Below are 25,475 nucleotides of genomic sequence, written 5' to 3'. Positions count from 1 at the left end.
CCTGAGCGACAAGACTGTCTCAATTAAAAAAAAAAAAATTGGAAAGAGGGCTGGACACGGTGGCTCACACCTGTAATCCCAGCACTTTGGGAGGCCAAGGCGGGTGGGTTACTTGAGGCCAGGAGTTCGAGACCAGCCTGGCCAACATAGTAAAACCCTGTGTCTGCTAAAAATACAAAAATTAGCCAGGTGTGGTGGTGCACGTCTGTAATCCCAGCTACTTGGGAGGCTGAGGTGGGAGGATCACTTAAACCTGAGAGGCGGAGGTTGCAGTGAGCCGAGATCATGCCACTACACTCCAGCCTGGGCAACAGAGCGAGATTCCATCTTAAAAAAAAAAAAAAAAAAGAATTCAGAAAGAGTCTAACTCTAGAGCATTTCCAGCAGTCTCTAACGAAGATATTAAAAGAGCTGGTAGCACTGGGAGTAGACCTTTTTGATGGGATGACTTGGTGACCCACACCAAGACAGGCAGAAACAGAAAATGGTAAAGTTCTTGGTAAAGGCTCTTGTTTTTATGTTAAAATTTAGATTATTTTAATTCCAACTATAAAATGGCTAATATTATCTTACACAATTTTTACCTCAGTTTAAAAAAGCTACATTGAGACAGCAAAAAAATATTTATTTATTTATTGTTGGGGCTAGCTAATAATTCTCATGGCTCAAAATCCAAAAGTTAAAAAAGGGCATACATTTTCTTTTCCAATAATTTCTCCAAACATCCAGTTTCCTTTGTTTGTTTGTTTTGAGAGAGAGGCTCACTCTGTCACCCAGGCTAGAGTGCAATAGTGTGATCTAAGCTCATTGCAACCTCCACCTCCTGGGCTCAAGCAGTCCTCCCACCCCAGCCTCCCAAGTAGCTAAGACTACAAGCATGTGCCACCATGCCAGGCTAATTTTTGTATTTTTTGTAGAGACAGGGTTTCACAATGTTGGCCAGACTGGTCTTGAACTTCTTTGTTTGTTTTTTTAGACGGAGTCTCACTCTGTCTCTCAGGCTGGAGTGCAGTGGTGCAATCTCGGCTCTCTGCAACCTCCACCTTCTGGGTTCACACTGTTCTCCTGTCTCAGCCTTCCGAGTAGCTGGGACTACAGGCGCCCGCTACCACACCCGGCTAATATTTTCTATTTGTAGTGGAGACGGGGTTTCACCGTGTTAGCCAGGATGGTCTCGATCTCCTGACCTTATGTTCTACCTGCCTCGGCCTCCCAAAGTGCTGGGATTACAGGTGTGAGCCACCGCGCCTGGCCTCGTCTTGAACTTCTGAGCTCAAGCCATCCACCCACCTCAGCCTCCCAAAGTGCTGGGACTACAGGCGTGAGCCACCGGGGCTGGCCCAGTTTCCCTTTCTAAAAGCAGTGAATGTCATAGTTCCCTTTGCATCTATCCAAAGAAGTTCTATGCAAATATGAAGAGATAGGTACCACTGTGGGAGGCCGAGGTGGGAGGATCACCTGAGGTCAGGAGTTCGAGACTAGCCTGGCCAACATGGTGAAACCCCGTCTCTACTGAAAAATACAAAAATTAGCCAGGTGTGGTGGTAAGTGCCGTAATCCCAGCTACTTGGAAGGTTGAGACAGGAGAATCATTTGAACCTGGTAGGTGAAGGTTGCAGTGAGCCAAGATCGTGCCATTGCACTCCAACCTGGGCAACAGAGTGAGACTCTGTCTCAAAAAAAAACAAACAAGGGGCCGGGCGCGGTGGCTCAAGCCTGTAATCCCAGCACTTTGGGAGGCCGAGACGGGTGGATCACGAGGTCAGGAGATCGAGACCATCCTGGATAACACGGTGAAACCCCGTCTCTACTAAGAAATACAAAAAACTAGCCGGGCGAGGTGGCGGGCGCCTGTAGTCCCAGCTACTCGGGAGGCTGAGGCAGGAGAATGGCGTAAACCCGGGAGGCGGAGCTTGCAGTGAGCTGAGATCCGGCCACTGCACTCCAGCCTGAGCTACAGAGCGAGACTCCGTCTCAAAAAACAAAAACAAAAACAAAAACAAAAAAAAACAAAAAAGAAAAACGAGATAGACATGTAGTCTATAATCTACCCGTTTTTACAAACGCATACTGCTCTGCACCTTGCTTTAATCACTCACTATATCTTGGCTCTCATATCATATAGTCAACACTCTAAATACTTTATACTTATTAACTCATTCAGTCCTGTGAGGTAGTTGCTGTTATCATCCTCACAACCATCATTTTTATAGGTGAGAAAATTGAGGTCCAAGAAGATAAATGCATCATTAAGGGTCACATATCTAGTAATTGATGGAGGCAGGACTTGAACCTGGGCAATCTGAATCCAGAATATCTGCCTTCAACCATGAAACTTTACAGCCTTTACACAGGTATATCTGTAGGCTAAACTTTCAGAAGTCAAAACCCTGAGATGATTTATTTATTTATTTATTTATTTTGAGACAGAGTCTTGCTCTGTCGCCCAGGCTGGAGTGCAGTGGCCCAATCTCAGCTCACTACAACCTCAGCCTCCTGGGTTCAAGCGATTCTCCTGCCTCAGCCTCCCAAATACCTGGGATTACAGGCACACGCCACCACACCTGGCTAATTTTTATGTTGTCCAGGCTGGTCTCAAACTCCTCACCTCAAGTGTTCCCCCCAACCTTGGCTTCCCAAAGTGCTGGTATTACAGGCATGAGCCACTGCTCTGGGCCGTGAGATAATTTTTGATGGACATTGCAAAACTACCTTTCCTCTTGCCCCGTCAGTTGACACTCACACCCTAATGGATGAGAGTCCTCATTTCTCCAGTCCTCACTGAGGGCTCACTTAATATTTTAGTGTCAGTGGTTGGTTAGGTGCTCGTGATAAAGGAGACCATACCTGCTCTTGAAAACTTCCAGTCTTATTAGGAGAGGCTAAGAGGTGAGTCACAGTGACCACTGGTAACCCCTACTTAATGAATAAACCAACCAGGTCATTAACTGGTGCTTTGAAGAAGGCAGAATACAGATCACAAAGAGTAGGCTCCTCAAGTCGCCGACCATGTGACCAGCTTAGGTTGTGTGTTTTGTGAAATAGCAAAAAAAATAAAAACAAACAAAAATAAATAAATCACCACAAAGTCTTCCCAGCAGGCCCTCATATTACGACACCACAAGATTAAGAATAATCCAAATGCTTTTTCATCCAGGTCTGCTCCTTTCCATTTTCAGAGGAAGGCTGAAAGACCCTTTGTTGCAGCAAGAGACTAAGAAATTTTCTAGTTCCAGTGAAAGAAGAGAGAAGTCTGCAGACACCACACCATTTGCTAAAGGTGAATTTTGGCAAGAGGCATTTTAGTCCTTGAATATATACACAAATTATATATACATAAAAACAGGTCCTAGTTTGTATCCACTTAAAAGTGCAGGCAGGGCCGGGCGCGGTGGCTCAAGCCTGTAATCCCAGCACTTTGGGAGGCCGAGACGGGCGGATCACGAGGTCAGGAGATCGAGACCATCCTGGCTAACACAATGAAACCCCGTCTCCACTAAAAATACAAAAAAATTAGCCGGGCGTGGTGGCGGCGCCTGTAGTCCCAGCTACTCGGGAGGCTGAGGCAGGAGAATGGCGGGAACCCGGGAGGCGGAGCTTGCAGTGAGCCGAGATCGTGCCACTGCACTCCAGCCTGGGTGACAGAGCAAGACTCCGCCTCAAAAAAAAAAAAAAAAAAAAAAAAAAGTGCAGGCAGGAGGTCCCATGCAGTGGCTCACGCCTGTGATCTCTACACTTTGGGAAGCCAAGATCAACAGATTGCTTGGGCCTAGGAGTTTGAGACCAGCCTGGCCAACATGCTAAAACCCTGTCTCTATAAAAATTAAAAGAAAAGAAAACTGCAGGTCTAACCAGGGTGCTAGAGTTTTGGTTTCTGGGTTTTTTTTCTTTTCTTTTCTTTTCTTTTTTTTTTTTTGAGATGGAGTTTCGCTCTTGTTGCCCAGGCTGGAGTGCAATGGCACAATCTCGGCTCACCACAACCTCCACCTCCCAAGTTCAAGCAATTCTCCTGCCTCAGCCTCCTGAGTAGCTGGGATTACAGGCATGAGCCACCACGCCCAGCTAATTTTTGTGTTTCTAGTAGAGACAGGGTTTCTCCATGTTAGTCAGGCTGGTCTTGAACTGCCGACCTCAGGTGATCCACCTGCCTCCGTCTCCCAAAGTGCTGGGATTACAGGCGTGAGCCACTGCACCCACCTAGAGTTTTAATTCTTGCTTCTGTGCTGAGTCAGTCACTGACCTCTCTGCTTTTCATCTAGTGAATGCCATTTCACTCACTCAGGTGAAAATATTTATTAAATTCCTGCTATGTGCTAGGCACCTGTTAGATACATATGAGTAAGACACAAAAAGGCTGCTTCAAGTGACTCCCAATAGGAGGAAATGCAACTGGCTACGCTTCAACCATCTGCCACAGTACAATGCGCTCCCCCACAGCTGGGAGTGTGCTGTTGCCTGTCAGTGTTAGTTGTCCATGGGAAGAAATGGGGCTGCCTTTGGTCTGGCATACATTTCTACGTGAGCTAAGATTTGCTCCTATTTATAATTCTCCAAGAAAGCTTAGGTAAGCATTAGGAGAAAGAAATGTTCATGAAGTATTTTGTGTAAAGTAAATTATTTCAAAATCTAGGGGCTTCCATCTGTGTTTGTGAATAGATGGAAAATTATTTGACCTCAGCATACAGGAATTTGTCAATCAGTTTGGAGACTCTCCGAAGGAGATTTGACCTCACACTCTAAAGACCAAGTAAAAATATGCTGATAGTTGGAGAACCTTAAAAGCAAGATGGAAAATAAATAATTAAATAAATAAATAAATTTTAAAAAGCAAGATGGAAGCAGATTTTAGCTTGTCCTCTGTACTCATTCCCTTTCTGCTCTTTAAAGAAAGTGTGCGAGGCAGGCGTGGTGGCTCATACCTGTAATCCCAGCACCTTGGGAGGCTGAAGAGGGTGGAACACCTGACGTCAGGAGTTCAAGACCAGCTTGGACAATGTGGTGAAACCCCATCTCTACCAAAAATACAAAAATTGGGGGGGCGTAGTGGCGCATGCCTGTAATCTTGGCTACTCGGGAGGCTGAGGCAGGGGAATGGCTTAAACCCTGGAGGCAGAGGTAGTAGTGAGCCGAGATTGAGATCGCGCTGCTGCACTCCAGCCTGGGCGACAGAGCAACTCTCCGTCTCAAAAAAGAAAAACAAACAAACAACAACAAAAAAAGCATGGGTTTTCATTACTGCATCAAAACTGATTCTGGAAGTGAAATGGAAAAGTTCCCTTGTCTCCCTCGAAGTACATGCGATGGGGGTGTGGCTGGTCTCTTTGGTGCCCCACTGCTCAAACCCCTAGGGGGAGCATGCAGATAGGCAGGCTATGGGGCTCCGACCCCGCGACAGTGCCTAGGGGTGAATGCTTACAGCTCCTGAAGCCCTGGTGGGCATGTGTTACAGGGTGCTCCTTTAGTTTAGCCGTCCATAAGTGGCTAAGTCAGCTCAGTTAGACCCCCTGCCTTATCGCAAGGACAGACGGCTTTCTGTATCTCAGGGTTTCTTGCCTTGGTGTACCGGAAGAATCAGATCACAGGTAGGCTTTGAGAATGAGCGCAAGGTTTTATTGAGTGGAAATAGCTCTCAGAAGACGGGGGAGCCAGAAGGGGATGGAGTGGGAAGGTGGTTTTCCGTGGAGTCTGGCCACTCAGTGGCCTGGGCTGTCCTCTGACCGCCCCTGTCAAACCCCGCGTCATGCGGGTTGCTGGCTTGCTGGCTTGCCGGCGTCTGTCGGTGTGCTCTTAGGCGGATGCGTTCCTCTCAGCGTCCAGCCGCTTGTGTTTTCTTCCACTGGTGTGTTCCTCTCGATGTCCAGCCACTTTTTTTTTTTTTTTTAAAGACAAGAGTCTCACTCTGTGGTTCAGGCTGGAGGGCAGTGGCCCGATCTTGGCTCACTGAAACCTCCGCCTCCCGCGTTCACACCATTCTCCTGCCTCAGCCTCCCGAGTAGCTGGGACTATGGGCGCCTGCCACCACGCCTGGCTAATTTTTTTGTATTTTTAGTAGAGCTGAGGTTTCACCATATTGGCCAGGCCGGTCGGATCTCCTGACCTTGTGATCCGGCTGCCTTGGCTTCCCAAAGTGCTAGGATTACGGGTGTGAGCTGCCAAGCCCGGCCGATGTCCATCCACTTATGTGCAAGCTCACTAGGGTCTTGGGGCCTTTATAGGCACAGGACGTGGGCATGGCGGGCCAGGGTGATCTTGGGAAATGCAACATTTGGGCACAAAAACAGAAATGCCTGTCCTCACCTATGTCCATGGGCACAGGCTCAGGGTGGAGCCCTCACAAGCATGCCTTAGTCCATTCCTACTGCTCTACCAAAATGCCTTTGACCGGGAATTTATAAATATTAGAAATTTATTGGCTGGGCGCAGTGGCTCACGCCTATAAAACCAGCACTTTGGGAGGCCTAGGTGGGTGGATCACTTGAGGTCAGGAGTTTGAGACCATCCTGGCCAACATGGTGAAACCCTCTCTCTACTAAAAATACAAAAATTAGCTGGGTGTGGTGGTGGGCACCTGTAGTCCCAGCTACTCGGAAGGCTGAGGCAGGAGAATAGCTTGAACCCTGGAGGCAAAGGTTGCAGTGAGCTGAGATGGCGCCACAGCCCTCCAGCCTGGGACAGAGAGAGACTCCGTCTCAAAAAACAAAAGAAAAGAAAAGAAATTTATTTCACGTTGTGTTGGAAGCTGAAACTCCATGATCAAGGTGCCAGCAGATTTGGTGTCTGGTAAGGGATGCTCTGCTTCTGAAACTGGCCCAAATGTCCTATAAAACTGATGTTTATGGTTTCTTTTTTTTTTTTTTTTATTATACTTTAAGTTGTAGTGTACATGTGCATAATGTGCAGGTTTGTTACATATGTATACTTGTGCCATGTTGGTGTGTTGCACCCATCAACTCATCATTTACATCAGGTATAACTCCCAATGCAATCCCTCCCCCCTCCCCCCTCCCCATGATAGGCCCCTGTGTGTGATGTTCCCCTTCCTGAGTCCAAGTGATCTCATTGTTCAGTTCCCACCTATGAGTGAGAACATGCGGTGTTTGCTTTTCTGTTCTTGTGATAGTTTGCTAAGAATGATGGTTTCCAGCTGCATCCATGTCCCTACAAAGGACGCAAACTCATCCTTTTTGATGGCTGCATAATATTCCATGGTGTATATGTGCCACATTTTCTTAATCCAATCTGTCACTGATGGACATTTGGGTTGATTCCAAGTCTTTGCTATTGTGAATAGTGCTGCAATAAACATACGTGTGCATGTGTCTTTATAGCAGCATAATTTATAATCCTTTGGGTATATACCCAGTAATGGGATGGCTGGGTCATATGGTACATCTAGTTCTAGATCCTTGAGGAATCGCCATACTGTTTTCCATAATGGTTGAACTAGTTTACAATCCCCACCAACAGTGTAAAAACTGTTCCTATTTCTCCACATCCTCTCCAGCACCTGTTGTTTCCTGACTTTTTAATGATCGCCATTCTAACTGGTGTGAGATGGTATCTCATTGTGGTTTTGATTTGCATTTCTCTGATGGCCAGTGATGATGAGCATTTTTTCATGTGTCTGTTGGCTGTATGAATGTCTTCTTTTGAGAAATGTCTGTTCATATCCTTTGCCCACTTTTTGATGGGGTTGTTTGTTTTTTTCTTGTAAATTTGTTTGAGTTCTTTGTAGGTTCTGGATATTAGCCCTTTGTCAGATGAGTAGATTGCAAAAATTTTCTCCCATTCTGTAGGTTGCCTGTTCACTCTGATGGTCGTTTCTTTTGCTGTGCAGAAGCTCTTTAATTTAATGAGATCCCATTTGTCAATTTTGGCTTTTGCTGCCGTTGCTTTTGGTGTTTTAGACATGAAGTCTTTGCCCATGCCTATGTCCTGAATGGTACTACCTAGGTTTTCCTCTAGGATTTTTATGGTATTAGGTCTAACATTTAAGTCTCTAATCCATCTTGAATTAATTTTCGTATAAGGAGTAAGGAAAGGATCCAGTTTCAGCTTTCTACTTATGGCTAGCCAATTTTCCCAGCACCATTTATTAAATAGGGAATCCTTTCCCCATTTCTTGTTTCTCTCAGGTTTGTCAAAGATCAGATGGCTGTAGATGTGTGGTATTATTTCTGAGGACTCTGTTCTGTTCCATTGGTCTATATCTCTGTTTTGGTACCTGTAGCCTTGTAGTATAGTTTTTTTTTTTTTTTTTTTTTTTTTTTTTTGAGACGGAGTCTCATGCTGTTGCCCAGGCTGGAGTGCAGTGGCGCGATCTCGGCTCACTGCAAGCTCCGCCTCCCGGGTTCCCGCCATTCTCCTGCCTCAGCCTCCTGCGTAGCTGGGACTACAGGCGCCCGCCACCGCACCCGGCTAATTTTTTGTATTTTTAGTAGAGACGGGGTTTCACTGTGGTCTCGATCTCCTGACCTTGTGATCCGCCCACCTCGGCCTCCCAAAGTGCTGGGATTACAGGCTTGAGCCACCGCGCCCGGCCTGTAGTATAGTTTGAAGTCAGGTAGCGTGATGCCTCCAGCTTTGTTCTTTTGACTTAGGATTGTCTTGGAGATGCGGGCTCTTTTTTGGTTCCATATGAACTTTAAAGCAGTTTTTTCCAGTTCTATGAAGAAACTCATTGGTAGCTTGATGGGGATGGCATTGAATCTATAAATTACCTTGGGCAGTATGGCCATTTTCACAATATTGATTCTTCCTATCCATGAGCATGGTATGTTCTTCCATTTGTTTGTGTCCTCTTTTATTTCACTGAGCAGTGGTTTGTAGTTCTCCTTGAAGAGGTCCTTTACATCCCTTGTAAGTTGGATTCCTAGGTATTTGATTCTCTTTGAAGCAATTGTGAATGGAAGTTCATTCCTGATTTGGCTCTCTGTTTGTCTGTTACTGGTGTATATAAGAATGCTTGTGATTTTTGCGCATTAATTTTGTATCCTGAGACTTTGCTGAAGTTGCTTATCAGCTTAAGGAGATTTTGGGCTGAGACAATGGGGTTTTCTAAATATACAATCATGTCATCTGCAAACAGGGACAGTTTGACTTCTTCTTTTCCTAACTGAATACCCTTGATTTCTTTCTCTTGCCTCATTGCCCTAGCCAGAACTTCCAACACTATGTTGAATAGGAGTGGTGAGAGAGGGCATCCCTGTCTTGTGCCAGTTTTCAAAGGGAATTTTTCCAGTTTTTGCCCATTCAGTATGATATTGGCTGTCGGTTTGTCATAAATAGCTGTTATTATTTTGAGGTACATTCCATCAATACCAAATTTATTGAGCGTTTTTAGCATGAAGGGCTGTTGAATTTTGTCAAAAGCCTTTTCTGCATCTATTGAGATAATCATGTGGTTCTTGTCTTTGGTTCTGTTTATATGCTGGATTATGTTTATTGATTTGCGAATGTTGAACCAGCCTTGCATCCCAGGGATGAAGCCCACTTGATCATGGTGGATAAGCTTTTTGATGTGTTGCTGAATCCGGTTTGCCAGTATTTTATTGAGGATTTTTGCATCGATGTTCATCAGGGATATTGGTCTAAAATTCTCTTTTTTTGTTGTGTCTCTGCCAGGCTTTGGTATCAGGATGATGTTGGCCTCATAAAATGAGTTAGGGAGGATTCCCTCTTTTTCTATTGATTGGAATAGTTTCAGAAGGAATGGTACCAACTCCTCCTTGTACCTCTGGTAGAATTCAGCTGTGAATCCATCTGGTCCTGGACTTTTTTTGGTTGGTAGGCTATTAATTATTGCCTCAATTTCAGAGCCTGCTATTGGTCTATTCAGGGATTCAACTTCTTCCTGGTTTAGTCTTGGAAGAGTGTAAGTGTCCAGGAAATTATCCATTTCTTCTAGATTTTCCAGTTTATTTGCGTAGAGGTGTTTATAGTATTCTCTGATGGTAGTAGTTTGTATTTCTGTGGGGTCGGTGGTGATATCCCCTTTATCATTTTTAATTGCATCGATTTGATTCTTCTCTCTTTTCTTCTTTATTAGTCTTGCTAGTGGTCTGTCAATTTTGTTGATCTTTTCAAAAAACCAACTCCTGGATTCATTGATTTTTTGGAGAGTTTTTTGTGTCTCTATCTCCTTCAGTTCTGCTCTGATCTTAGTTATTTCTAACCTTCTGCTAGCTTTCGAATGTGTTTGCTCTTGCTTCTCTGGTTCTTTTAATTGTGATGTTAGAGTGTCAATTTTAGATCTTTCCTGCTTTCTCTTGTGGGCATTTAGTGCTATAAATTTCCCTCTACACACTGCTTTAAATGTGTCCCAGAGATTCTGGTATGTTGTATCTTTGTTCTCATTGGTTTCAAAGAACATCTTTATTTCTGCCTTCATTTCGTTATGTACCCAGTAGTCATTCAGGAGCAGGTTGTTCAGTTTCCATGTAGTTGAGCGGTTTTGATTGAGAGTTTCTTAGTCCTGAGTTCTAGTTTGATTGCACTGTGGTCTGAGAGACAGTTTGTTATAATTTCTGTTCTTGTACATTTGCTGAGGAGTGCTTTACTTCCAATTACGTGGTCGATTTTGGAGTAAGTACGATGTGGTGCTGAGAAGAATGTATATTCTGTTGATTTGGGGTGGAGAGTTCTATAGATGTCTATTAGGTCTGCTTGCTGCAGAGATGAGTTCAATTCCTGGATATCCTTGTTAACTTTCTGTCTCGTTGATCTGTCTAATGTTGACAGTGGAGTGTTGAAGTCTCCCATTATTATTGTATGGGAGTCTAAGTCTCTTTGTAAGTCTCTAAGGACTTGCTTTATGAATCTGGGTGCTCCTGTATTGGGTGCATATATATTTAGGATAGTTAGCTCTTCCTGTTGAATTGATCCCTTTACCATTATGTAATGGCCTTCTTTGTCTCTTTTGATCTTTGATGGTTTAAAGTCTGTTTTATCAGAGACTAGTATTGCAACCCCCGCTTTTTTTTGTTCTCCATTTGCTTGGTAAATCTTCCTCCATCCCTTTATTTTGAGCCTATGTATGTCTCTGCGTGTGAGATGAGTCTCCTGAATACAGCAGACTGATGGGTCTTGACTCTTTATCCAGTTTGCCAGTCTGTGTCTTTTAATTGGAGCATTTAGTCCATTTACATTTAAGGTTAAGATTGTTATGTGTGATCTTGATCCTGCCATTATGATATTAACTGGTTATTTTGCTCGTTATTTGATGCAGTTTCTTCCTAGCCTCGATGGTCTTTACATTTTGGCATGTTTTTGCAATGGCTGGTACCGGTTGTTCCTTTCCATGTTTAGTGCTTCCTTCAGGGTCTCTTGTAAGGCAGGCCTAGTGGTGACAAAATCTCTAAGCATTTGCTTATCTGTAAAGGATTGTATTTCTCCTTCACTTATGAAACTTAGTTTGGCTGGATATGAAATTCTGGGTTTAAAATTCTTTTCTTTAAGAATGTTGAATATTGGCCCCCACTCTCTTCTGGCTTGGAGAGTTTCTGCTGAGAGATCTGCTGTTAGTCTGATGGGCTTCCCTTTGTGGGTAACCCGACCTTTCTCTCTGGCTGCCCTTAAGATTTTTTCCTTCATTTCAACTTTGGTGAATCTGGCAATTATGTGTCTTGGAGTTGCTCTTCTCGAGGAGTATCTTTGTGGCGTTCTCTGTATTTCCTGGATTTGAATGTTGGCCTGCCCTACTAGGTTGGAGAAGTTCTCCTGGATGATATCCTGAAGAGTGTTTTCCAACTTGGTTCCATTTTCCCCCTCACTTTCAGGCACCCCAATCAGACGTAGATTTGGTCTTTTTACATAATCCCATACTTCTTGCAGGCTTTGTTCATTTCTTTTTCTTCTTTTTTCTTTTGGTTTCTCTTCTCGCTTCATTTCATTCATTTGATCCTCAATCGCAGATACTCTTTCTTCCAGTTGATCAAGTCGGTTACTGAAGCTTGTGCATTTGTCACGTATTTCTCGTGTCATGGTTTTCATCTCTTTCATTTCGTTTATGACCTTCTCTGCATTAATTACTCTAGCCATCAATTCTTCCACTTTTTTTTCAAGATTTTTAGTTTCTTTGCGCTGGGTACGTAATTCCTCCTTTAGCTCTCAGAAATTTGATGGACTGAAGCCTTCTTCTCTCATCTCGTCAAAGTCATTCTCTGTCCAGCTTTGATCCGTTGCTGGCGATGAGCTGCGCTCCTTTGCCGGGGGAGATGCGCTCTTATTTTTTGAATTTCCAGCTTTTCTGCCCTGCTTTTTCCCCATCTTTGTGGTTTTATCTGCCTCTGGTCTTTGATGATGGTGATGTACTGATGGGGTTTTGGTGTAGGTGTCCTTCCTGTTTGATAGTTTTCCTTCTAACAGTCAGGACCCTCAGCTGTAGGTCTGTTGGAGATTGCTTGAGGTCCACTCCAGACCCTGTTTGCCTGGGTATCAGCAGCAGAGGCTGCAGAAGATAGAATATTTCTGAACAGCGAGTGTACCTGTCTGATTCTTGCTTTGGAAGCTTCCTCTCAGGGGTGTACTCCACCCTGTGAGGTGTGGGGTGTCAGACTGCCCCTAGTGGGGGATGTCTCCCAGTTAGGCTACTCAGGGGTCAGGGACCCACTTGAGCAGGTAGTCTGTCCCTTCTCAGATCTCAACCTCCGTGTTGGGAGATCCGCTGCTCTCTTCAAAGCTGTCAGACAGAGTCGTTTGCGTCTGCAGAGGTTTCGGCTGTGTTTGTTATTGCCCTGTCCCCAGAGGTGGAGTCTACAGAGACAGGCAGGTTTCCTTGAGCTGCTATGAGCTCCACCCAGTTCGAGCTTCCCAGCAGCTTTGTTTACCTACTTAAGCCTCAGCAATGGCGGGCGCCCCTCCCCCAGCCTCACTGCTGCCTTGCCGGTAGATCACAGACTGCTGTGCTAGCAATGAGGGAGGCTCCGTGGGTGTGGGACCCTCCCGGCCAGGTGTGGGATATGATCTCCTGGTGTGCCTGTTTGCTTAAAGCGCAGTATTGGGGTGGGAGTTACCCGATTTTCTAGGTGTTGTGTGTCTCAGTTCCCCTGGCTAGGAAAAGGGATTCCCTTCCCCCTTGCACTTCCCAGGTGAGGCAATGCCTCGCCCTGCTTCAGCTCTCGCTGGTCGGGCTGCAGCAGCTTGTTTATGGTTTCTTTGAATAAACATAGAAATTGCTCTTCTCAGTCTTTTTTTTTTTTTTTTTTTTGAGACACGGGATCTCTCTGTTGCCCAGGCTGAAGGCTGAAGTGCTGAAGTGCAGTGACACGATCATGGCTCACTGCAGCCTTGATCTCCCAGGCTCAAGTGATCCTCCCACCTCAGCCTCCAGAGTAGCCAGGACTATAGGTATGTGCCACCATGCCTGGCTATTTTTTGTATTTTTCTAGACAAGGGGTTGTACCATGTTGTTTGGACTGGTCTTAAACTCCTGCCTTGGATCTGCCTGCCTTGGCCTCCCAAAGTGCTGGGATTATAGGCCTGAGCCACAGCATGGCCACATCCTCCCAGTCTTAAAACTTGAGAAAGTTACATTTGTCTTATCTGAGTTCCTTTCTCAGGAAATTAGCCATCAGTCCTCCCAGACAGTAACAAGGAACTGAAACTTACCAGATCACCACATCTGGACAATGAGATGCCAAACTCCTCACCTATCATGATTGCCTAACTGACCACTTGCTTCCTCTTGACCAACTTCTTTTTCTTACCCCTCCCTAATTCCTATTTTCCCACACGTGGTCACATTTTTTCCCCACTATGTAAGCCCCTAATTTTAGTTGGTCAGGGACATAGATTTGAGACTGATCTCCCTCTCCTTGGCTGCAGCACCCGAAAAAGTCTTCTTACCTGGCAATACTCATTGTCTCAGTGATTGACTTTCTGTGCTCCAAGCAACAGAACCTAGAGCAAACCCCTGGCATTTTGGTAACACTTCAAGCTGGTGCCTTCTTGCTGTGTCCTCACATGACTGAAGGCAAGGCAACCCTCTGGGTCCTCTTCTATAATGGCACGAATCCCATCCCTGAGGGCTCTGCTATCATGATTTAATCACCTCCTAAAGGCCCACCTCTTTTGTTTGTTTGTTTGTTTAATTGAGACAGAGTTTCACTCTTGTCGCCCAGGCTGGAGTGCAGTGGCACGATCTCAGCTCACTGCAACCTCCGCCTCCCGGGTTTAAGTAATTATCCTGCCTCAGCCTCCCGAGTAGCTGGGATTACAGACACCTGCCACCATGCCCAGCTAATTTTTGTATTTTTGGGTTGGCCAGGCTGGTCTCAAACTCCTGACCTCAGGTGATCCGCCTGCTTCGACCTCCCAAAGTGCTGGGATTATAGGTGTGAGCCACCGCACCTGGCCAGAACCACCTCTTAATGCTATCATATTGGCAATTAAATTCCAGCATATCAATTTTGGGAAGGACACATTCAGACCATAGCAAAGCAGCCGGTCTTTCAGTCTTTAAAAACTTTCCTCACTTGTTAGCTATAGTTTTCTGGAATTGTATGGATCCAGTAGTAGTGTTCATGGCAGCAGCAGGCCATCTGGAGCAGCCGCTGCCATCACACCAGCTGGGACTGGGGGCAGTACAGGCAGTGGCAGCAGGAGTGACTGTGAGAGTAGCAGTGGTGGCAGCAGGACCCCTGTGTCCCTGAGGCAGCCGACTGTGCTCCCCCACCCTCATACAGCCAGGCAGAACCCACTCCCAGGCCCGGAGCCTCCACTGCTCTGGCCCCTGGCCCCGTGTTGCCACTCTCACCTGCCACCACCACGAGGAGGGTGTGGGGAGGAGGCAGACAGTTCCCAGAGCCTACCCCTAGGAGCACCCCCACCACGCCGAAGCCTGCTGCCCACTGGCCAGGGAGCAGCATGGTCAGGTATAGAGGGGCAGGCAGAGAGGGGCCCTAAGGTAGAGCTGGGCCTGGGGTGGTGCTGCACTCTAGGGAGCTGGCAGGAGCCAGAAGCAGGCAGGAGCCCCACCCTCCCAGGAGTGGCTGCAGCCACCCAGGTTGCAGCTGCGGACCCAGGCATTTCTGCACTTTTGGCGGCCCAGGAAGGCCTGCCTTTCCCCTGCAGGTTTGGGGGTGTCTGCTCCTGCTTCCTGGCCTCTCCTTGTTGTTGGCACACCCTCTGATCATGGGGTGGAGTTGAGGCTGAGCGTGGGCGCTGTCACAGCCCAGCCAGGTGTGCACACTCTTGAAGCAGCACTGACACACCAGCCCCCTGCCGCCTCGGCCCCCTCCAGACTTTGGGTACTGACAAGCATGGGAGAGAGGCCAAGAGGGTGCTGAGGAGAGCCCGGGACTGGCCTGCAGGCACCCCTTGGCATGAACAGCCTGGGCACCATGAACAGCAGCAGGAGGCAGGCAGGTTGATGGGCAGAAAGGGGCTGGTCCCTGGTGAAGCCCCACTTTCAAACCAGGGAGGGCCTGAAGTCTGGGGACCAGGCCACCAGGCCCCTGGACCAGAGGGGGAACTTGTGGTGCTTTTTCCTGGGCCCGCCCATGGCCTACTATGGACCAGTCAGCATGCACTTCCTCTCCTCTGAGGCCCATAAAAACCCCCGGACTCAGCCAGACTGCAGCAGAGGATGGAGAAACGATGGGAAATCACAGGACGACCAGCTGCAGGAGAAGCTTTTCTCCCTGCTGAGAGCTAGACATTCATCAGATGACCTGCACAGCAAAGAGGAGCTGCCCTGTCTGCTGAGAGCTAAACACTCATCGGGACACCCTGGCTATGGAGAGGAGCTGCCCACTAAGGATCTACTCTGAGCTATTTTATTGCTCAATAAAGCTTCTCTTTGCCTTGCTCACCCTCCACGTCTCTGTGTACCTCATTCTTCCTGGATGCAGGACAAGAACCTGGGACCTGCCTGTCAGGCCTCTGAGCCCAAGTTAAGCCATCATATCCCCTGTGACCTGCACGTATACATCCAGATGGCCTGAAGTAACTGAAGATCCACACAAGAAATGAAAATAGCCTTAACTGATGACATTCCACCGTTGTGATTTGTTCCAGCCCCACCCTGATACGATAAAGTCTCCCCCGCCCTTAAGAAGGTACTTTGTAATATTCTCCCCCGCCCTTAAGAATGTACTTTGTACGCCTATCCCAAACCTATAAGAACTAATGATAATCCCACCACCCTTTGCTGACTCCTTTTTCAGACTCAGCCCGCCTGCACCCAGATGAAATAAACAGCCTTGTTGCTCACACAAAGTCTGTTGGTGGTCTCTTCTCATGGACGCTTATGACATTTGGTGCCGAAGACCCGGGACAGGAGGACTCCTTCGGGAGGACTGGTCCCCTGTCCTCACCATCACTCCATGAGGAGCTCCACCTACGACCTCGGGTCCTCAGACCAACCAGCCCAAGGAACATCTCACCAATTTCAAATCAGGTAAGTGGTCTTTTCACTCTCTTCTCCAGCCTTTCTTGCTACCCTTCAATCTCCCTCTCTCACTACCATTCAATCTCCCTGTCCTTCCGATTCCAGTTCTTTTTCCTCTCTAGTAGAAACAAAGGAGACACATTTTATCCGTGGACCCAAAACTCTGGTGCCGGTCACAGGCTCAGGAAGACAGGCTTCCCTTGGTGTTTGATCACTGCAGGGACGCCTGCCTGATTATTCACCCACATTTCTTTGGTGTCTGATCACCCCGGGAACGCCTGCCTTGGTCGTTCACCCACATTCCCTTGGTAGCAAGTCAACTGTGGGGACGCCTGCTTTGGCTGCTCACCCACCCCTTTCTCTATGTCTCTACCTTTCTCTTTAAACGTACCTCCTTCACTATGGGCAATCTTCCGCCCTCCATTCCCCCTTCTTCTCCCTTAGCCTGTGTTCTCAAGAACTTAAAACCTCTTCAACTCACACCTGACCTAAAACTTAAACGCCTTATTTTCTTCTACAATACCACTTGGCCCCAATACAAACTTGACAGTAGCTCCAAGTGGCCAGAGAATAGCACTTTCGATTTGTCTATCCTACAAGATCTAGATAATTTTTGACGAAAAATGGGCAAAAGTTCTGAGGTGCCTGATATTCAGGCATTCTTTTACACATTGGTCCCTCCCTAGTCTCTGCTCCCAATGCGACTCATCCCAAATCTTTCTTCTTTCTCTCCTGTCTGTTCCTTCAGTCTCCACTCCAAGCTCTGAGTCCTTTGAATCCTTCTTTTCTACAGACTCATCTGATCTCTCCCCTTCTCCCCAGGCTGCTCCTCACCAGGCCAAGCCAGGTCCCAATTCTTTCTCAGCCTCTGCTCCCCCGCCCTATAATCCTTCTATCACCTCCCCTCCCCACACCCGGTCTGGCTTACAGTTTCATTCCGTGACTAGCCCTCCCCAACCTGTCCAACAATTTCCTCTTAAAGAGGTGGCTGGAGCTAAAGGCATAGTCAAGGTTAATGTTCCTTTTTCTTCATCAGACCTCGCCCAAATCAGTTAGCGTTTAGGCTCTTTTTCATCAAATATAAAAACCCAGCCTAGTCCATGGCCCATTTAGCAACAACCCTTAGACATTTTACCGCCCTAGACCCAGAAGGGCCAGAAGGCCCTCTTATTCTCAATATGCACTTTATTAACCAATCCCCTCCCAACGTTAGAAAAAGCTCCAAAAATTAGATTCCGGCCCTCAAACCCCACAACAGGACTTAATTAACCTCACCTTCAAGGTGTACAATAATAGAGTAGAGGCAACGTATCTCTGAGTTGCAATTACTTGCCTCCACTGTGCAGGAAACCCCAGCCACATCTCCAGCACACAAGAACTTCAAAACGCCTGAACCACAGCAGCCAGGTGTTCCTCCAGGACTGTCTGCCCCAGGATTTTGCTTCAAGTGCCAGAAATCTGGCCACTGGGCCAAGGAATGCCTGCAGCCTGGGATTCCTCCTAAGCTGTGTCCCATCTGTGTGAGACCCCACTGGAAATCGGACTGTTCAACTCGCTTGGCAGCCACTCCCAGAGCCCCTGGAGCTCTGGCTCAAGGCTCTCTGACTGACTCCTTCCCAGATCTTCTCGGCTTAGAGGCTGAAGACTGACACTGCCCGATCGCCTCAGAAGCCTACAGGACCATCACAGACGCTTTGGGTAACTCTTACAGTGGAGGGTAAGTCCGTCCCCTTCTTAATCAATACGGAGACTACCCACTCCACATTACCTTCTTTTCAAGGGCATATTTCCCTTGCCTCCATAACTATTGTGGGTATTGATGGCCAGGCTTCTAAAACTCTTAAAACTCCCCAACCCTGATGCCAACTTGGACAACATTCTTTTATGCACTCCTTTTTAGTTATCCCCACCTGCCCAGCTCCCTTATTAGGTCGAGACATTTTAACTAAATTATCCACTTCCCTGACTATTCCTAGGCTACAGTCACACCTTATTGCCACCCTTTTCCCCAGTTCAAAGCCTCCTTCACATCCTCCCCTTGTATCTTCCCACCTTAATCCACAAGTATAGGACACCTCTACTCCTTCCTTGGCAACCAATCATATACCCCTTACCATCCCATTAAAACCTAATCACCCTTACCCTGCTCAACACCAATATCCCATCCCACAGCATGCTTTAAAAGGATTAAAGCCTGTTATCACTCGCCTGTTACAGCATGGCCTTTTAAAACCTATAAACTCTCCTTACAATTCCCCCATTTTACCTGTCCAAAAGCAAGACAAGTCTTACAGGTTAGTTCAGGATCTGTGCCTTATCAGCAAAATTGTCTTGCCTATCCACCCCGTGGGCCAAACCCATATACTCTCCTATCCTCAATACCTCCCTCTACAACCCATTCTGTTCTAGATAAACCTAGCTAACCCCATAAATCCTAAATACTTTCCCCACTCCCCTTTCCATTCCTTAAAAAACAGTCCTAAAAGCTCTCCCACACTAGCTCTCCCTAACTCATCCCAACCTTTTTCATTACATACAGCCAAAGTGCAGGGCTGTGTGGTCAGAATTCTTACACAAGAGCCAGGACCGTGCCCTGTAGCCTTTCTGTCCAAATAACTTGACCTTACTCTTTTAGTCTAGTCCTCATGTCTGTGTGTGGCAGCTGCCGCTGCTTTAATACTTTTAGAGGCCTTCAAAATCACAAACTATGCTCAACTCACTCTCTACAGTTCTCATAACTTCCAAAATCTATTTTCTTCCTCACACCTGATGCATATACTTTCTGCTCTCTGGCTCCTTCAGCTATACTCACTCTTTGTTGAGTCTCCCACAATTACCACTGTTCCTGGCCTGGACTTCAATCCGGCCTCCCACATTTTTCCTGATACTACACCTGACCCCCATGACTGTATCTTTCTGATCCACCTGGCATTCACGCCATTTCCCCATATTACCTTCTTTCCTGTTCCTCACCCTGGTCACACTTGGTTTATTGATGGCAGTTGCACCAGGTCTAATCACCACTCACCAGCAAAGGCAGGCTATGCTATAGTATCTTCCACATCTATCATTGAGGCTACCACTCTGCCCCTCTTTACTACCTCTCAACAAGCTGAACTAATTGCCTTAATTCGGGCCCTCACTCTTGTAAAGGGACTATGCGTCAATATTTATACTGACTCTAAATATGCCTTCCATATCCTGCACCACCATGCTGTTATATGGGCAGAAAGAAATTTCCCCACTACACAAGAGTCCTCCATCATTAATGCCTCCTTAATAAAAACTCTTGTTAAAGCTGCTTTATGTCCAAAGGAAGCTGGAGTCATTCACTGCAAGGGCCATCAAAAGGCATCAGATCCCATCGCTCAGGGCAATGCTTATGCTGATAAGGTAGCTAAAGATGCAGCTAGTGTTCCAACTTCTGTCCCTCATGGCCAGTTTTTCTCCTTCTCATTGGTTGCTTCTATTTACTCTCCTACTGAAGTTTCCACATATCAATCCCTCTCCACTCAAGGCAGATGGTTCTTAGACCAAACAAAAAATATCTCCATCCAGCCTCACAGGCCCATTCTATTCTGTCATCATTTCATAACCTTTTCCATGTAAGTTACAAGCCGTTAGCCCACCTCTTAAAACCTCTCATTTCCTTTCCATCGTGAAAATCTATCCCCAGTCCGCCACTCTTGACTCCCTCTTAGAGTGAATAGATGATCTTTGCTAACAGGACACACTCCAATACTTTCACTCTGATGAAGCCCTATTCTTTGCTTTAATACTCACTCTTATTCTCGTTCCCGTTCTTATGCCACCCTCTACCTCTCCCCAGCTATCTCCACCACACTATCGATCTCACTCACTCTCTCCCAGCCATTTCTAATCCTTATTGCTGGCTTTGCATTTCTCTTTCTTCCAAAATTGCCAAGGACCTGACTCACTCACTGCTAAAAAAAAAAGGGGACTATATTTTTAAATGAAGAGTGTTGTTTTTCTCTAAATCAATCTGGCCTGGTATATGACAACATAAAAAAACTCAAGGATAGAGCCCAAAAACTCACCAGCCAAGCAAATAATTATGCTGAACCCCCTTGGACACTCTTTAACTGGATGTCCTGGGTACTCCCAATTCTTAGTACTTTAATACCTGTTTTTCTCCTTCTTTTATTCGGACCTTGTGTCTACCATTTAGTTTCTCAATTCATACAAAACTGCATCCAGGCCATCACCAATAATTCTATACGACAAATACTCCTTCTAACAACCCCCACAATATTACCCTTACCCCAAAATCTTTTTTCAGTTTAATCTCTCCCACCGTAGGTTCGCACACCGCCCCAATCCCACTTGAAGCAGCCCTGAGAAACATCACCCATTATCTCTCCATACCACCCCCAAAAATTTTCACTGCCCTAACACTTCACCACTATTTTTTTTTTTTTTTTTTGAGACGGAGTCTCACGCTGTTGCCCAGGCTGGAGTGCAGTGGCGCGATCTCGGCTCACTGCAAGCTCCGCCTCCCGGGTTCCCGCCATTCTCCTGCCTCAGCCTCCTGAGTAGCTGGGACTACAGGCGCCCGCCACTGCGCCCGGCTAATTTTTTGTATTTTTAGTAGAGACGGGGTTTCACTGTGGTCTCGATCTCCTGACCTTGTGATCCGCCTGCCTCGGCCTCCCAAAGTGCTGGGATTACAGGCTTGAGCCACCGCGTCCGGCCTTGTTTTTCTTAATATAAGAAGACAGGAATGTCAGGCCTCTGAGCCTAAGCTAAGCCATCATATCCCCTGTGACCTGCATGTATACATCCAGATGGCCTGAAGCAACTGAAGATCCACAAAAGAAGTGAAAATAGTCTTAACTGATGACATTCCACCATTGTGATTTGTTCCTGCCCCACCCTAACTGATGCCTCCCCCGCCCTTAAGAAGGTACTTTGTAATATTCTCCCCCACCCTTAAGAAGATACTTTGTAATATTCCTCCCCCCCACCCCCAGTTAAGAATGTATGTACGGCCGGGGCGCGGTGGCTCAAGCCTGTAATCCCAGCACTTTGGGAGGCCAAGACGGGCGGATCACGAGGTCAGGAGATCGAGACCATCCTGGCTAACACGGTGAAACCCCGTCTCTACTAAAAAATACAAAAAACTAGCCGGGCGCGGTGGCGGGCGCCTGTAGTCCCAACTACTCGGGAGGCTGAGGCAGGAGAATGGCGTGAACCCGGGAGGCGGAGCCTGCAGTGAGCTGAGATCCGGCCACTGCACTCCAGCCTGGGCGGCAGAGCGAGACTCCGTCTCAAAAAAAAAAAAAAAAAAAAAAAAAAAAAAAAAAAAAAAAAAAAGAATGTATGTACGCCAATCCCAAACCTAGAACTAATGATAATCCCACCACCCTTTGCTGACTCCTTTTTCAGACTCAGCCCGCTGGCACCCAGGTGAAATAAATAGCCTTGTTGCTCACACAAAGCCTGTTTGGTGGACTTTCACACGGATGCGTGTGACACTGCCAAATGGTGGTGCTAAAATAGCTGTAACACAAACAGGGCTGAAACATGCCCCTTACCATATTGTGGGCCACAGGGAGGAGAGAAGAGAGAAGGAGAGAAGAGCTGTGGCCCTTTAGGGAGCCTAGACCTGGGAGCTACCCAAGCCAGGGCTGTGCTGTGACTCCTGCTTTGGGGCCCAGTGGTTCCTGGAGCCTCCAAGCTTCTGGGCACCACCGCATTCCCTGGTGCTAGCTATGGAAGCTGTTTGCGGTATACCTGGTTCAGCTGCAGCCTCACAGTGAGCTGGCACCTGGAGCTGCCTGCCCCACTGCAGCAGCCAGCATGCCTGACTGTGCACAGTGGCTGAATCCCATGTTCACTCACTCACACACCCCTGGCCACTCTGCTCCAGTCTTTTTGAAGGCATGGGATCCAGGCTAGTAGTGCGAGCCTCGAATAGTCCGCCAGGATGAGTGGGCCCAGGGGGCCTGAACCGAACTCAGGCAAAGGTGCCACCAGCCACAGAGGCTTCTGGCCAGAAAAGCGACACGTCCAAGGATCCCATAATAGTGTCAAATTATCAGAATCATGGCGTTGCAAACTAACCTGACCACAAATGGATGCTGAAAGTCAGGATAATTATATACCACAGGATGATCTGAAAGATGGTAAATTTGGTGTGGTGAATTAGAAATTTGAACTCTAGGACTGGGCATGGTGGCTTACACCTGTAATCCCAGCACTTTGGAAGGCAGAGGCAAGAGGATCACTTGAGTCAAGGAGTTTGAGACCAGCCTGGGCAACATAGTGAGGCCTCATTTCTACCAAAAAAAAAAAAAAAAAAAAAATTAGCTGGGCGTGGTGGCATGTGCCTATAGTCCCAGCTACTTGAGAGACTGAGACAGAAGGATCTTTACCTGAGCCCAGGAGGCTGATGCTTCAGTGAGCCGTGATTGCACCACTGCACTCCAGCTGGGGCAGTAGAGTAAGACCTTGTCTCAAAAACAAAAACAGGCCGGGCGTGGTGGCTCACGCCTGTAATCCCAGCACTTTGGGAGGCCGAGGCAGGTGGATCACGAGGTCAGGAGATTGAGACCATCCTGGCTAACACGGTGAAACCCCGTCTCAACTAAAAATACAAAAAATTAGCTGGGTGTGGTGGCAGGCGCCTGTAGTCCCAGCTACTCGAGAGGCTGGGGCAGGAGAATGGCATGAACCCAAGAGGCAGAGCTTGCAGTGAGCCGAGATTGTGCCACTGAACTCCAGCCTGGGCGACAGAGTGAGACTCCGTCTCAAAAAACAACAAAAAAACAAAAGCAAACAAAACCATGAAATTAGAAATCTAGTCCAATGTTTGGGCCAGAAGTTAAAAACAAAGACAAATAAACATCTTTCTTTAACAAAGTCCCATAGTTAATTAGCAGGGAGGAGTCACTTTGCTTTTCCTTCAATAATCCCTGAAACTGAGTAAGTTACGTTCTACTTGGTGAGATTGTACAGAGGATAGCCATCACCTATTTAGTTCTTGCTGTATACCAGACATCACCTGACTCAACTTGTTTAATCTTCCAAACAGTCCCTGTGGTGGTTAATACTGAGTGTCAACTTGATTGGACTGAAGGATACAAAGTATTGATCCTGGGTGTGTTTGTGAGGGTGTTGCCAAAGGAGATAACATTTGAGTCAGTGGACTGGGAACGGCAGACCCACCCTTAATCTGGATGGGCGAAATCTATTTAGCTGCCAGCGCAGCTAGAATATAAGCAGGCGGGAAAATGTGAAAAGAGAGACTGGCCTAGCTTCCCAGCGTACATCTTTCTCCCGTGCTGGATGCTTCCTGTCCTGGAACATCGGATTCCAGGTTCTTCAGTTTTGGAGCTTGGACTGGCTCTCCTTGCTCCTCAGCTTGCAGATGGCCTATTGTGGGACCTTGCGATCGTGAGTTAATACTTAATAAACTGCTCTTTATATATATGTATATATTTATATATATTGCATTAGTTCTGTCCCTCTAGAGAACCTGACTAATACAGTCCCCTAACCACTGTGAAGTAGTTATTATTGTTGTTGTCACCCTCATTTTAAGGTGAGGAAATAGAGGCACAGAGAGAGGAAGTACTTTACCCAAGGACATAGAGATAAGACAGAGAACAGGCTGCGCTGGCTGCATCATTTTCAGGGCCAAGCACAAAATGAGAATGTGGGGCTCTGGCCAGGGGGTGGGGAAGTCAACTCTCCTTCTCGTACTGGATGGGTGACCCCTAAGGGATGGTTGCTTCTGCTACCCAGGCCATATTTGGTACCTGGATGGGGGTGGGCGGAAGGCCCTGCCAGTCACTGAGGCACCGCCAACCTAGGGCAGGAATAGCAGCCACCTTAACCCGGAGGCACCAGAGAGGGTCGGGGAGCTATGCCTCACCCTGATCCTCTGCGAGACAGTACCCAGGCACCCACTGGGAGGATGGATGGCGACGGCGGGACAGGAGACTCCACCTGCCCACACTCCTGGGCAATAAGACCTGGTTGCTGCCCTGGGTAGAAATGGGCAGCAGTTGTGGAGTTGGCTAGGGAGAGCCACAGTGCAATGGGGTAGCAGGCACCCAAGAGGAGGGAGGAGGGGTGGGAAGGTGGGGCTGTGCATGAGCTGAGGCGCCAAGACCCGTTGTGTGTGCTCCATTGCTCATCAATCATTAATCTTCACTTAAAACACACACTCAAAGATAAAATTACTAAGAAGCTCAAGGCCGGCCAGTCACGGTGGCTCACGCCTGAAATCTCAGCGCTTTGGGAGGCCAAGGTGAGTGGATCACGAGGTCAGGGGTTCAAGACCAGCCTGGCTGAGATGGTGCAACCCTGTCTCTACTAAAAATACAAAAATTATCTGGGCACGGTGGCAGGCGCCTGTAATCCCAGCTACTCAGGAAGCTCAGGCAGGAGAATCACTTGAACCTGGGCGGCAGAGGTTGCAGTGAGCTGAGACCACGCCACTGCACTCTAGCCTGGGCAACAGAGTGAGACTCTGTCCCCCACCCCCCAGGAAAAAAAAAAAAAAAAGAAGCTCAAGCCAAAACTATAAAGGATTAAACTCCAAGCCCCCCCCCCACTTCCTTTTTTTTTTGAGACAGGGTCTTGCTCTGTCACCCAGGCTGGAGTGAGTGGCGCAATCATGGCTCACTGCTGCCTCCAGAGCTCAAGTGATCCTCCCACCTCAGCCACCCAAGTAGCTGAGACTGGGACTACAGGTGCATACCACCATGCCAGGCTAATTCTTTGTACTTTTTGTAGAGACCGAGTCTCCCTATGGTGCCCAGTCTGGCTTCAAACTCCTGGACTCAAGTGATCTGCCTGCCTTGAATTCTGAAAGTGCTGGGATTGCAGGTGTGATCCCACTGCACTCGGCCTCTGAGCCTTCTTAAGTGTGAGATTCAGTGTGACTGCACTAGTTGCATGTCCAAAGAAGCCAGCCTTGGACACAGTCACATTTACTAACAACTATGGTGAAAGGTCATGGAAATTCAAAATACTTTGAAAAGTGAGAAAGGAAACATTTGCTCAGTGTCTAAAAATCTGCCCTGCCATTCTACTTAGAAAAGTGAAGACTGCTGCA

General features: G+C 47.2%; 1 protein-coding gene across 15 annotated transcripts in view; it reads right to left on the bottom strand.

The window, feature by feature from the left end:
- Window positions 1–25,475, bottom strand: part of SUB1 (SUB1 regulator of transcription) — a 731,929-nt gene that overhangs the window by 266,423 nt on the left and 440,031 nt on the right. The window contains exon 1 of one of the 15 annotated variants that reach the window (XM_050793878.1): window positions 15,232–15,235. The exons of 13 other annotated variants lie outside the window; for them this stretch is intronic. The gene's annotated coding sequence lies outside the window, so the exon portion shown is untranslated. Of the gene's footprint in view, window positions 1–2,618; window positions 2,623–15,231; window positions 15,236–25,475 lie in introns of those variants that run through there. One more of the 15 variants, XM_050793886.1, reaches the window with a different exon arrangement.

Source organism: Macaca thibetana, chromosome 6 (assembly GCF_024542745.1).
Source record: "Macaca thibetana thibetana isolate TM-01 chromosome 6, ASM2454274v1, whole genome shotgun sequence".
Lineage (NCBI taxonomy): Eukaryota > Metazoa > Chordata > Mammalia > Primates > Cercopithecidae > Macaca > Macaca thibetana.
Note: the sequence above shows the minus strand (reverse complement) of the source record. Positions and strands in the feature narration are given on the sequence as shown.